The sequence below is a fragment of the Sapajus apella genome, unplaced genomic scaffold (assembly GCF_009761245.1).
Source record: "Sapajus apella isolate SASKATOON/1434 unplaced genomic scaffold, GSC_monkey_1.0 scaffold99, whole genome shotgun sequence".
NCBI lineage: Eukaryota > Metazoa > Chordata > Mammalia > Primates > Cebidae > Sapajus > Sapajus apella.
In genome coordinates this window covers 241492-255068 of record NW_022437039.1, presented here as the reverse complement: position 1 = coordinate 255068, position 13577 = coordinate 241492, and the positions used below count along the sequence as shown (strand labels likewise).

General features: G+C 50.3%; 3 non-coding genes across 3 annotated transcripts; 1 reads left to right on the top strand and 2 right to left on the bottom strand.

Moving 5' to 3' along the window:
- Positions 1-5190: 5190 nt before the first annotated feature.
- TRNAK-CUU lies at positions 5191-5263 on the top strand. Its single transcript has one exon. It is a non-coding gene; the product is annotated as a tRNA-Lys (tRNA).
- Positions 5264-9130: 3867 nt separating this feature from the next.
- TRNAR-CCU lies at positions 9131-9203 on the bottom strand. The gene has a single exon. It is a non-coding gene; the product is annotated as a tRNA-Arg (tRNA).
- Positions 9204-13017: 3814 nt separating this feature from the next.
- TRNAR-CCG lies at positions 13018-13090 on the bottom strand. Its single transcript has one exon. It is a non-coding gene; the product is annotated as a tRNA-Arg (tRNA).
- Between the last annotated feature and the right edge of the window lie 487 nt (positions 13091-13577).

Here is a 13577-nt window from a genome sequence, read left to right as displayed (position 1 = left end):
TTTTTTTTTTTTTTTTTTTTTTTTTTGAGATGGAGTTTCGCTCTTGTTACCCAGGCTGGAGTGCAATGGCGCGATCTCGGCTCACCGCAACCTCCGCCTCCTGGGTTCAAGCAATTCTACTGCCTCAGGCTCCCGAGTAGCTGGGACTACAGGCATGCACCAGCATGCCCAGCTAATTTTTGTATTTTTGGTAGAGACGGGGTTTCACCATGTTGACCAGGACGGTCTCGATCTCTTGACCTCGTGATCCACCCGCCTCGGCCTCCCAAAGTGCTGGGATTATAGGCGTGAGCCACCGCGCCCAGCCTCTTTTTTTTTTTTTTTTGAGATGAAGTTTTTTATCACCCAGGCTGGAGTGCAATGGCATGATCTTGGCTCACTGAAACCTCGGCCTCCTGGGTTCAAGCGATTCTCCTGCCTCAGCCTCCCGAATAGCTGAGATTACAGGCACCTGCCACCATGCCCAGCTAATTTTTTGTATTTTCTATAGAGACAGGGTTTTGCCATGTTGGGCAAGCTGGGATTACAGGCTGGGCCACCGAGCCCGGCCTAGGCTAGTCTTGAACTCCTTGTGCTCAGGCGATTCTTCCACTTCGGCTTCTCAAAGTGCTGGGATTACTGAGCCACCGGACCCGACAGCCGTGATTTCCAACCACTTTCTGATGGGCACATCACAGGGGCTGAGGGAGGTGGGCATGAATTCCCTGCAGTCCTGAGGTCCTGATGAGCATGGTGCCAGGAGGGGAACTCCAGGGTGGCCACCCCTGCGGCCACTCTCTTTTTTTTTTTTGCCCACCTGCAACTGTCTTGATCGAGTTATACTCTGCGCCCACTCTCCGGGGGACCTGAAGTGCCTGATCATTTTGATTATTTGACAACCATGCCCCTGCCACCTGTGCAGCCCCGGCTTGTGCCAGCTGGCCAAAACTCTCTCTACACTGGATACCGGCCCCGTTTCATTTCTCTCTGACCAAGGCAACTTTAGAATAAGTCCTATCGGGAATTTGAACCCAGCTACCAGACAAAGTCACCCACAGTTTTCCTTAGTTTAGTCAACGGAGCGAGCCACTGCTATTAGCCTTGCATCTGCGGGAGAGTCCATCCGCAGTCGTAAAAGCTCAATTTCTTCGGGACTGGCTCCCTTGAGAGAGATGGGTTTTGTCTGGGAGATCCAGGTCACACCCCGGAATGAAACCACCACTCCAGTCACTCGGGGAGTCCCTCAGGGCAGATCCGTGCCGACTGCCCCCCCAAAAATCCCCTGGTTAAACAGCCTGTATCCTGAGACGCACGTGCCCCAGGGATAACACCACAGGCACAAACACTAATTTTTTTTTTTTTTTAGACGCAGTCTTCTCAGGCTGGAGTGCAGTGGCGGGACCTCAGCTCACTGCAACCTCTGCCTCCCGGGTTCAAGTAATTCTCCTGCCTCAGCCAAAGCATGGGCTCCTCTGGGATTTTAACCCGGGACCTCTCACACCCTAAAGGAAAATCATACCCTTAGACCAATGAGCCACACTGGGGGTCATGGGCTTTGTCGCCCTTAATGAGCCCAACGCAGCTCCGCCCTCTCTGGTCTGGATCAGTCCTAGTTTCTTTGGTCACAAATTGTCCGCCTGTCCTGATGCTTTTCCCGGACCGGAGTCTGGTCCTCATGGGGAGGAGGGGGACGGAGAGCTTCAGTATTGCCTCGCCTCATGACTCCAAGTAGGAAACCCAGCTTGGGTTTTGGGGCATCCCGCTCTCCCCACCGCCCTTGCAGAACTGAGACCATCAGCTAGCAAAGCTCCCTAGGTCCTCCTTTGTCCTCGGGCAGAGGGCTAGGAGCCAGACTTGGACTCCTTAGAGGCGTTGCGATCTCCTGGAATCACACCCCTTCCCTGCCACGCCACGTATGGGAGGGACGCACCGCGGCGACCTCAGGACCTGGAGCCTCGGTCTCAAAGGTTTCTCAGCCCTGGACCCCCTGCAGCAGTAGGGGCCCTCCGGAATTTCACACCCTTTCTCACACCCCAGCGGTTCCAGCTTGGGTGCAGACACCTACCTCCCGGAGTCCAAGCTTCCCCTTCAAATGAGTGAGCTTAAACCACAGGATGGGGAAGCAGACTGAGCCCTCATGGGAAACACCCGTGGCCGGGTCAAGGTGCTCCTCTGACCACCCGGAAACCCAGCCTCAGTGCCCAGGCCGATCTGGCCATTCGGTTCCAGCTGGCATTTGTGTTTGCTGCACACTGAAGCTGTCTCTGATCCAAACTCACAAGTGCAGACCCCATGCAGCTCTGCTGGGGGCTCCATCCATGCCCTAAAATGACAAAAGCAAACTGTGGTTCCTCTGGGATTTGATCCAGAAGACAGTTAATACCTCCTTTTTAGGGACCTTCTTCCACAGTGTGGGTTTCACCCTCAATTATCTGCTTTCTGTTCATTGGACAAATGGAGGCTGAGCCCCAGCATCATCAGGTCCTGGGCTGAGGGCACCGTGTAGAAGGGAGTGGCCTGGGTGTGGGAGTGGGGAGGGAGTTAGGGCAGGCCTGAGGAGGGAAGCCCCTGGCTCCCAAGGGGACTTTGGAGAGGAACTATCCAGCTGGTAGAGGCCATAGTGGTTTCACTTTAAAGAACAGGAGCCTTAAAATGTTCTGGCCACTAGAGAAAAACACACCTGCTGGGGAACCTGCTTACCCACCCTCAGGATCAGGAGAGGCCTCATCAGGCAACCTAGTGGCCCCTGGGGTTCTGTGCAAGACAGCTCCAATTACGGGTTTGAGAATCAGGAGGCATGAAAGGGCCACCCAGCACATATGTCCTTGGGCTTAAGAGAAACTAAAGTCCCTTTGGGTCGGAGACAAGGCCTGCTGGTCTGGACCTTTCCATGCCCTGGAGCTCAGGCTCTGCTGCTCAGCCCCGCCCTGGTGGGGACAGTAATCCCAGGTGGGTATAATCTGGGTTCACATCAGGATCAGGTAGCTCTTTTGAGCTTGGGAGGCCCCAAAGTTTCCACCGAAGCCCTAAGCCCCTGCCTATATTCATCACGTCTTTTCTTTTCTGTATGCGGGTGCTTTGACATCTGGCACCTTGTTGACCCTGGCGGGACTGCTCTTCCCAGGGTTTCCTAGAGGTTGCGCATTTCAAACGTAAACAAGCCAATCCAGGGCTCACACGCTGGCTGCCTCCCCTTCTATCCGCTGGCTGCCTCCCCTTCTATCCGGTCTCACACTCCAGGCCACTATCCACCTGCACTAGCCACCCCAGGGCCAGGTACCAGACTAAGGACAGCCCCAATGCCCCAGAGCTCGCTGAAATTACCCAAACAAGTTAATCCTAAACTTTCTTACGCTGCCTGCCTTTTCCTTCCATAAAAACTACAATACAGGCTCTTGCTTACCAACCCCCTCCACTGACCCTGGTACTTCCCTGCGTGGTCCCCAGTGGCATGGTGTGCCCCTCCTCTTGGGAACTGTGAGTAACAATCTTTTCAATGGCTGTCGTCTCTTGATCTGGTGGCCTCACCATAAGAGAATAATGATAAAACCTACTCAAGGCCAGGCGTGGTGGCTCACACTTATAATCCCAGCACTATGGGAAGCCGGGGCAGGCGGATCACCTGAGGTTGGGACTTCGAGACCAGCCTGACCAACATGGAGAAACCCTGTCTCTACTAAAATTACAAAATTAGCCTGTAATCCCAGCTACTTGGGAGGCTGAGGCAGGAGAATCTCTGGAACCTGGGAGGTGGAGGTTGCAGTGAGCCGATATTGGGCCATTGAACTCCAGCCTGGGCAACAAGAGCGAAACTCTGTCCGCCCCAAAAAACAAAAAGCAAAAAACCAACCCACTTAAATGCCGCTGTTCTTCCCGCATAGAGAAAAGTCACCCAATTCCTGGAGCGCAGCCCACTGGACTTTCATGGTGACCTCAACACCCTTCGTTGCCCCAACATGAGGGTACAGACCTTGCCATCCGCGGTCTCGGTTTCCACTGCCCTTGGTTGTGAAAGGCACCTCTGGCAGCCTCGTAAGAAGAAAAAGGAACCAGCTGGGCACGGTGGTTCTGGTCTGTATCACAGCACTTTGGATTGGAGGCCGAGGCAGGAAGATTGCTGGAGTCCAGACTGGAGACTAATCTCCAGATGGCAGTGAGACTTCCGTCTCTAAGAAAATTATATCTATATATCACACCAAAAAAATTAGCCTGGCATGGGGCACCTGTAGTCCCAGCTACTTGGGAGGTGAAGGTGTGGGAAGATCCTTGAGTTTGGCAGGTCGAGGGTGCTATGAGCCAAGATTGCACCACTGCACTCTAGCCTGGGAAAGAAAGAAAAAAAGAAGGAAGGAAAGAAAGAAGGAAGGAAGGAGAAGGAAGGAAAGAAGAAAGGAAGGGGAAAAAAAGGAAGAAGAAAAGAAAAGGAAGGGTTCAAAACCCTGGGCTTGTCCAAAATTTAAACTTAGAATCTTCCCACTCAAAGGAAAACCACACACACAGACCAAGTTCCACGGTCACCCAGGATCTAGGGCCAGGCGACCCTCGCAGCCCTGGGACCTCCGTTACAGGGGCCAGAGCTGGGGTCAGAGTTCACTTCTTCCCAAACGGGCGGCTCTACGAACGCTCCAAACTTTTCTTCCCTTTTCCACTGGCAAGGGACCCAGCATTTTACTGGGAACCTAAAGAGGAGAAAGGTCTTCCTGTCTTGTCCCTCTGGTGAGGCGTCGCTGCCGCCCTAAACAGGGATAAGGATTTGAAAATGAGGGGACCTCCGCGATTTGACCCCGGAACCTCTCACAACCCTAAGCGAGGGTCACGCCGAGTTTCCCCCTGGCCATTTCTCGCGTCCTTCAGCCCTTCAGCCCTTGTCCCCGACGTTCCCGCTCCCGGGAGCTGCAGGGGCCGCACACACCCGCGAGGGACGGCAGACAGGGCACATCCACGAGGGACGGCCGACAGGACACACACACCGCGAGAAACCGCAGACGCGACACACCCGCGAGGGACAGCCGATAGGGGACACGCCCGCGAGGGACGGCCGACTAGATGGGCCTGGCAGCGTCTTTGGTTCGCGCCGAGCCCAGTGCTCTAGCGCTCAGGAGGCAGCGCGTCTTGGATCCAGAAGTCAGTCTCACCGATTTTATATAGTACACGGAAGTTCTGGAAAGCTCCATGAGAGACGTCTCTATGAGAGACGGTGGTGTCGTAACTGCCCGGCTAGCTCAGTCGGTAGAGCATGAGACTCTTAATCTCAGGGTCGTGGGTTCGAGCCCCACGCTGGGCGTAGGTTTTGTCAGAACAATTAATCTTGCAACTTGGAAGATAATCAAGAAAAGGTGAAAATGTGAGGGTAATCGGCGTTGGGGCAGGGCAACACAATAGCCTCCACCAACCAGCTGGCCTCAGGATTCATTGGGACCTCTGGTTTTGTTTCATTAAAAAATAGGCCGAGCAGGTGGCTGGTACCTGTAATCCCCACACTTTGACTCCAGGAGTTTGAGACCAGCCTGGGCAACATAGTGAGACCTCAGCTCTTAAAAAAATAGAAAATTTAGTTAGGCCTGGTGGGGCGTGACTGCCCAGTTACTCCAGAGACTGAGGCAGGAGAATCGCTTGAACTTGGAAGGCAGAGGTTACAGTGAGCCGAGATCGTGCCAGTGCACTCCAGCCTGGACAACACAGTGAGACTGTGCTTCAAAATAATAAAAATAAATAAAAATTACATATACATAAAATTTACATACACAGTCCATAGTTAGTACACAGGGCATTTGGGATACTCTCTGCATAATATTCGCCCTGACAGGAATTCCCCTTCTATTTCACCCCAGTTTAACACTGGCAAAAATCCTCATAATTGCACACTACAGCACACCAGGGACTCTCACCTACCATCAGGGATGTAGTCCTCATTGCCAGCCAGCCAGCATGTGAGTCAACTTTAGAATCTCACCCTTAAATTCTGGTTCTAGGCTAGGTTCCATGGCTCAGGCCTGTAATCCCAGCGTTTAGGGAGGCCAAGGCAGGATCATCACTTGACCCTAGGAATTTGAGGCTGCAGTGACCCACAATTGTGCCACTGCAACCTGAGCAACACTTTGAGACCCTATCTCCAAAAACCAAAACAATGATTTATACCCATTTAATAACTGTCATGTTAAATATTCTGTGAGGGTAGCTATGGCAGGTGTGGTGGCTCATGCCTATAGTAACAGCACTTTGGGAGGCCAAGGGAGGAGGATTTCTTGAGCCCAGAAGTTTGAGAGCAGCTTGGGCAACATAGCAAAACCCTGTCTCTACAAAATATAAAAATATTAGCCTGCGTGATGGCATGTGCCTGCAGTCCCAGCTACATACGAGGCTGACTAGGGAGGATTGCTTGAACCTAGGAGGTTGAGGCTACAGTGAGCCGTAATCACATCATTCCAGCCTGGGTAACTGAGTGAGACCCTGTCTCAAAAAAACAAAAACAGAAACCTAGCTGATGGTTTTCTGACTGCTACCTGGACACTGAATTGGTAACAAATTTTGGCTTGAATCCAGTGCTGAGGTCCTTACCAATGGAATGTGAGATGCTATAATTCAAAACACACAAGGGCATTGTGATCAGACAGTGCATGACCTGGTTGGTTACAAGGAAGTGCAGACTGAAGAAAGTGCCCTGGGGGTCCAGTGGCTGCTGCTCTTGACTGTTGCAGCACAGGTGACCACACGGGCTTTTATCAGTTCATGGCATGGAAAAGAAGTCTTCTGAAGGCTCTGGTCTGCTTACAGAAAGAAAATGATCAGGCCCTTAAACTTTTAGACTAGGTCATGTTTATGGCAACCGTACAATAACCTTAAAGGCACAAGGCTGATATTAACTTAAAATCAAACATGTTGGCCTGGTGCGGTGGCTCAAGCCTGTAATCCCAGCACTTTGGGAGGCTGAGGTGGGAGGATCATGAGGTCAAGAGATCGAGACCATCCTGGTCAACATAGTGAAACTCCGTCTCTACTAAAATATAAAAATTAGCTAGGCGTAGTGGCGCGCTTCTGTAGTCACAGCTCCTCAGGAAGCTGAGGCAGGAGAATTGCTTGAACCAGGGAGGTGGAGGTTGCAGTGAGCCGAGATCACGCCACTGCACTCCAGCCTGGCGCCTGGCCACAGAGCTAGACTCTGTCTCAAAAAAAAAAAAAAAAAATCAAACATGTCATTTAATTCGGCATGTTGCAGAATGGCAATGTAAATTGAATTCACAGCCTTAGGAAATCTTTGGTGTGAAAGAAGATACAGCATTTATTAGGAAGAAGTAGTGACTCAGGTTGGACTCAAAACTGAGAATCTTGAACTACAAAGGCTGACCTTGGAGAAAACAGCATACATGACAAAACAAAACAAGTTTTGCTACCTTAAGCCATCATAGGGAGGATGGGATATGATTTTGTATTTGGTGAACTTATCCATCTGGGTGCACATCCCAAAGAGCCTATAGTTAATATATTATCTCATGCAGCTGACTATGGCTCTACCAGGTTTCTTGGTTGATTGGCTGAAAATTGAACTCAGTGGTAGCCTATGTTTAATGAGACTGAGATGCAAGAATGTCTCAGACAAACTGTAGAGAAAGGAATCTAAAGACACCAAGCAATGTTGGAGTGCATCTATCATGCATGGTGTGCTCAGTGAGAACACTTCCTTTTTCTTTTCTTTTTTTTTCTTGAGACGGAGTCTCGTTCTGTCACCCAGGCTGGAATGCAGTGGCACGATCTCGGCTCACTGCAACCTCTGCTTCCTGGGTTCGAGCAATTCTTTTGCCTCAGCCTCCCGAGTAGCTGGGACGACAGGCACGCGCCACCATGCCCAGCTAATTTTTGTATTTTTAGTAGAGACGGGGTTTCACCATATTGGTCAGGCTGGTCTTCAACTCCTGACCTTGTGATCTGCCTGCCTCGGTCTCCCAAATTGCTGGGATTATAGGCATGAGCCACGGCGCCTGGCCAGGACACTCCCTTTCACAAGGCCTCCCGAAAAAATCCATCATAGAAGCATCAGCTTCCTTAAGTAGGTCTATGGTGACCATTCTCTGCAGGTAGCATATGATGGTGGAAGGTAATACCACTGAGGTGAGATCCCTGAATTCAGTGGGGATGATGGGGTCCGGGATGTTTGGGGAAGCTGGAGAAGCCAGGTCAGAGCTGGAAAAACAAGAGTCCCAATCATGGGTTGTAAAGGCAACATCCAACTATGTTTTTATACAAATACATGACCAAATTCTAGTGGTGATTCCCATCAGGGTGGCCTCTGATTTTACTTTACACCATGTCTTGTAGTTTGGGAAATTTTTACCTTGAAGATGGCGTCATATATTTCATGAATTAAAAAAAATGAATACTAGCCGGGCATGGTGGCTCACACCTGTAATCCCAGCACTTTGGGAAGCTGAGGCAGGCAGATCACCTGAGGTCAGGAGTTCAAGACCAGCCTGGCCAACATAGTGAAACCCTGTCTCTACTAAAAATACAAAATTAGCTGGGTGTGGTGGCACATACCTGTAATCCCAGCTACTCGGGAGGCTGAAGCAGGAGAATCGATTGAACCCAGGAGGTGGAGGTTGCGGTGAGCCAAGATCATGCCACTGTACTCCAGCCTGGGCAACAAGAGCAAAACACCCTCTCAATAAAAAGAAAAAAAAAAAAAAAAGAATACTATGGACTATTTTAAACATGTATTAAAACAGAGAAAATAGTACAATGTCCCCTTATGTCCCCCATCATACCATTATCTACTCATGGATAAGTAGTTACATCTATACTTCCATCCAGCCTATCATTTTAAAACAAACAAGTTATCCCTGTAATTTAATTCATAAATAATTGTGTTTATAAGAAAATAAGGATTTTAAGAATATACATAACCATAATGGAATTAACAAACCTGAAAAACAATCATTCCTCTTTATCAAATTGGATGATTCTTAAAATCCTGTTAAAGTTTCAACTACTTTTTTCTGCAATCTGAAAATACCCTCCCTCTTATTTGAAACCAAATACAAGATTTCTAATGCACAGCTTGTCGGGGAACCCTGCTACAGCTCCGCACCTCCACCGGGCAATAACAACTTCCTTTTTCTCCTTCTCCCCGGTAAAGAACCCAAAATTCAGCCCTTATTACCCCGGGTGGGACTCGAACCCACAATCCCTGGCTTAGGAGGCCAATGCCTTATCCATTAGGCCACCGGGGCAGGCAATGACAGGCCTGTGCTTGTCTTAGACCAGTCTCCATCACCCCGCCGTGGTTCCCGCATAGCCTATCAGCCCCATCCTGGCTCTCCCCCGCCTCGCCACGGGAATCCAAGCTCCGGTTCAGATTTTGTCTGCTCCTGAACATTCTCAGGACCCCGGAGAGACCGCGCACGTGCAGAGGGAGCTGAAAGACACCAAAGTTAGCTTTTGGCTCGGCCCTTTGGTCTAGGGGTATGATCTTTGCTTAGGGGGTAAGAGGTGCCTGGATCAAGTCCCTGGGGGAGCCCCAGTCTCCCTTCAGGAGAGAACCCAAGTCCAGGGGTAATTAGTAGCGAAAGACGCTTTTGCGATGGAGCGTATGGGAAGGGGCACGCGATGCCTGCTCAGCAACTGACTCCTCATCCCGAGCCCGCCGCTTGGGGAAGTGTTGGTCTTCGTCCTCCTCTCTGCTTTGTCTCTTAGACAATGGGTGCCGCTGTGTGGTCGGAGGCCTCTTAATAATGACTCTCCAAAATCCGCCCTCTACATCCCCAGCTGGCTCGATGTTAATCTCAGGATCTTCACGTTGCGTGTTTACTTTCCTGCCCCAACATGTGTGTTGTTTTCCTTTTTTAAAAAATCTGTATTTTAATTAAGTACACACACATAATACCTAGTAAACGCTTTTGCTCAATACCTAGTAAACGCCCGAGGCCAGGAGTTCGAGACTTCCTAAACCACTGGAGCATCAAAAAAAAGTTAAAGGAGAAAGTGACACCCTGCATGACCCAAGTCACCAGCGTCCGCCGATCGGAGGACATGCCCGCAGCTGTGACTTTTCGCAGCCTTCACCCCGTGGAAGGACACCCCACACGGCGCTGCTTGGCACCCAGACTAAACTCGGGTTCCGCTGGTAGACAATTTTTTTTATTTTTGGTAGACATTTTTTACCCAGTGTAATGTTAATCCTGGACATATCCTTTGTATTGAAAATTTTATATGTATTTTATTTTATTTATTTTTTTATTTATTTATTTATTTTTTTTTTTTGAGACGGAGTTTCGCTCTTGTTACCCAGGCTGGAGTGCAATGGCGCGATCTCGGCTCACCGCAACCTCCGCCTCCTGGGTTCAGGCAATTCTCCTGCCTCAGCCTCCTGAGTAGCTGGGATTACAGGCACGCACCACCATGCCCAGCTAATTTTTTTTTATTTTTAGTAGAGACGGGGTTTCACCATGTTGACCAGGATGGTCTCGATCTCTTGACCTCGTGATCCACCCACCTCGGCCTCCCAAAGTGCTGGGATTACAGGCGTGAGCCACCGCGCCCGGCGTATTTTATTTTATTTTGTTTTGAGACGGAGTTTCGCTGTGTTAGCCAGGCTGGAGTGCAATGGCGGCTCACTGCGACCTCCGCCTCCCGGGTTCAAGCGATTCCCCTACCTCAGCCTCCCGAGTAGCTGGAATTACAGGCGCGCGCCACCACGCCCAGCTAATTTTTTGTATTTTGGTAGAGACGGGCTTTCACCATGTTGGCCAGGATGGTCTCGCTCTTCTGACCTCGTGATTCGCCCGCCTCGGTCTCCCAAAGTGCTCGGATTAGAGGCGTGAGCCACCGCACTCCTCCTGTATTGAAAATTTTAAAGACTGCGACTGGCGACAGAGCAAGACTCTGTCTCAAAAATAAAAGAAAAGAAAAGGAAAAGAAAATGTTAAATACACTTTTACAGTAGTCATTTTAAAGGCACTCTCTCATTGCAAGAAATCTAAATAAACTAATAGGTGTTTTTTGCTTTGTTTTGAGACGGAGTCTCCCTTTGTTGCCCAGGCTGGAGTGCAGTGGCGCGATCTCCGCTCACTGCAACCTCCGCCTCCCGAGTTCAAGTGATTCTCCTACCTCAGCTTCCGGAGTAGCTGGGACTACAGGTGTCTGCCACCAGGCCCGCTATTTTTTTGTATTTTTAGTAGAGACTAGGTTTCACCATATTGGCCAGGCTTGCCTTGAACTCCTGACCTCAGGTGATCCACCCGCCCTCAGCCTCTCAAAGTGCTGGAATTAACAAGCGTGAGCCACCGCGACCGGCCTAGGTGTTCTTTTTTTGTATTTTAAAATGGTGTATATAATATATGTGTGTGTGCGTGTGTGTGTGTGTAAACATGTGTATGTATATATGTATACACCTACGTATATATGTATGTGTATATATACATGCACATACATATATATGCACAGTTTTACATATAAATATATACAAAAATGGTTGCCATTTTGACCATTTTCTAGTGTGCCCTTCAGTGCATTAATCACATTCACAGTATTGTGCAATCACCACCACTATTTATATATTTTTTTCTTTTTTACTTTGTTATCCTAGATCAGTTGATAGAGGTTACAAAGTTTTTCACCACAGTAATCTGCTGGAGACCCCAGATATAATGTGGGGCGTGACCAAGTCAGTATACCTCTGGAGGCTATATGAACAAACCCAAATTGTCCTCAAGAAAGCAGGATGTCTGGGCCGGGCGCGGTGGCTCAAGCCTGTAATCCCAGCACTTTGGGAGGCCGAGGCGGGTGGATCACGAGGTCAAGAGATCGAGACCATCCTGGTCAACATGATGAAACCCCGTCTCTACTAAAAATACAAAAAATCAGCTGGGCATGGTGGTGCGTGCTTGTAATCCCAGCTACTCAGGAGGCTGAGGCAGGAGAATTGCCTGAACCCAGGAGGCGGAGGTTGCGGTGAGCCGAGAATCGCGCCATTGCACTCCAGTGTGGGTAACAAGAGCGAAACTCCGTCTCAAAAAAAAAAAAAAAAAAAAAAAAAAGAAAGCAGGATATCTGCAAACTGACAAACTGCGTCTGTCACCAGAAGGAATTTTGAGGGCAGTCACGTCCCTCGTCCTGTGCTCCTTGAGGTTTTCTACCTGAACATCTGGAACCTGTTGAACAAGGAAAGCAGTACCTGTGATAAATCAAGTAGCTGTAAGACAATCACCCCCTCCTCCCTATTCTCTTTACTTCATAAATACGAAGGGCTGTAAAAGCTCAGGGCGTTTGCTCACTAGAGGCAAAGCGCCCCTGACCCCTTCTTTCAAATAGAACCTTTTGTTTTTGTCTTCAATTCTGCCTTCGTCCTCCATCGTTCATGAGATAATTACGGCAATAATCAATTAAGCTACACTTGTCGCCGGGCACGGTGGTTCATGCCTGTAATCCCAGCACTTTGGGAGGCCGAGGCAGGCAGATTACCTGAGGTCGGGAGTTCAAGAACAGCCTGACCAACATGGAGAAACCCTATCGCTACTAAAAATACAAAATTAGCCGGTCGTGGTGGTGCATGCCTATAACCCAGCTGCTCGGGAGGCTGAGGCAAGAGAATCGCTTAAACCCGGGAGCCAGAGCTTGCGGTAAGCCGAGATCGTGCCATTGCACTCCAGCCTGGGCAACAAGAGCAAAATTCCGCCTCAAAACAAAAACAAAAAACAAAAACTACACATGCTCTTTGACCCCTTTGGGGCAACTTCTCACCTCAAGCAATCCCAACCCCGCATCTGTCACAGTTTCCATCGCCTGAACCTTAATTTGTGAAGTCAATTCCCTAGTGGTAACCAGTACTCGCGGTCTCTGGCTTCAAGCTCCGCAGTCCGCCAGGGACCCGCCAGCGGTCTTGGGGTCGCCCTTGCTGCAATTCCAGCCCTGGGTCCTGATTTGCAAGATTGCAAGCGAAGGCGACATCTGAGGATTCAGCTGGGTGACTTAGTTCGAGTGTCCAGGGTGGCGAGCAAGGAAAAGAAATTTGTTTCATGCAGCGAGAAGAAAAAGGTAATCTACCAGCGACCACGAAGGGACTCGAACCCTCAATCTTCTGATCCGGAATCAGACGCCTTATCCATTAGGCCACGCGGCCCCGCGGGTGACAATCGTCCAGCTTTTCCCATAAAGCTTTCCCAGAGCCTATGTTGTGCGCTTCAGCGCGCATGCTTAGAGCGAGGGAGGCCCCGCCCCTCGAGCGCCCGGTGAGCGGGGCCACGAGCTGCGCTACTGCGTCCGGTCGCTGAGTCTGCTCGGCGGAAACGGCCGCCGCGGTCCTGGGCTGCGAGTTCTAGCCCTGGCGAGCCTGCCAGATCCCACCCGCCCAGCAACAGGCCCCTCCGAGACGCCGTTTGGGAGCCCTTTCCCTCATGTGCCTCCTGCCGCTTTGGGTCAAGGGCTGCAAGCTGCTTCCCCAGCCCCTGTGCTTGCTCCATCACCGGTGAATCTGCAAAGGTGTGTTTCAGAGGCTTTTGGCCCCAGACTTTATTCTGGCCGCCTGGAAAGCGGAGGCCGTGTCTCCTGCGTTTCCGTCGCCCAGAGCGGGGTGGAGGTGGGGCGCGTGTGTACAGGGACATGGCTGA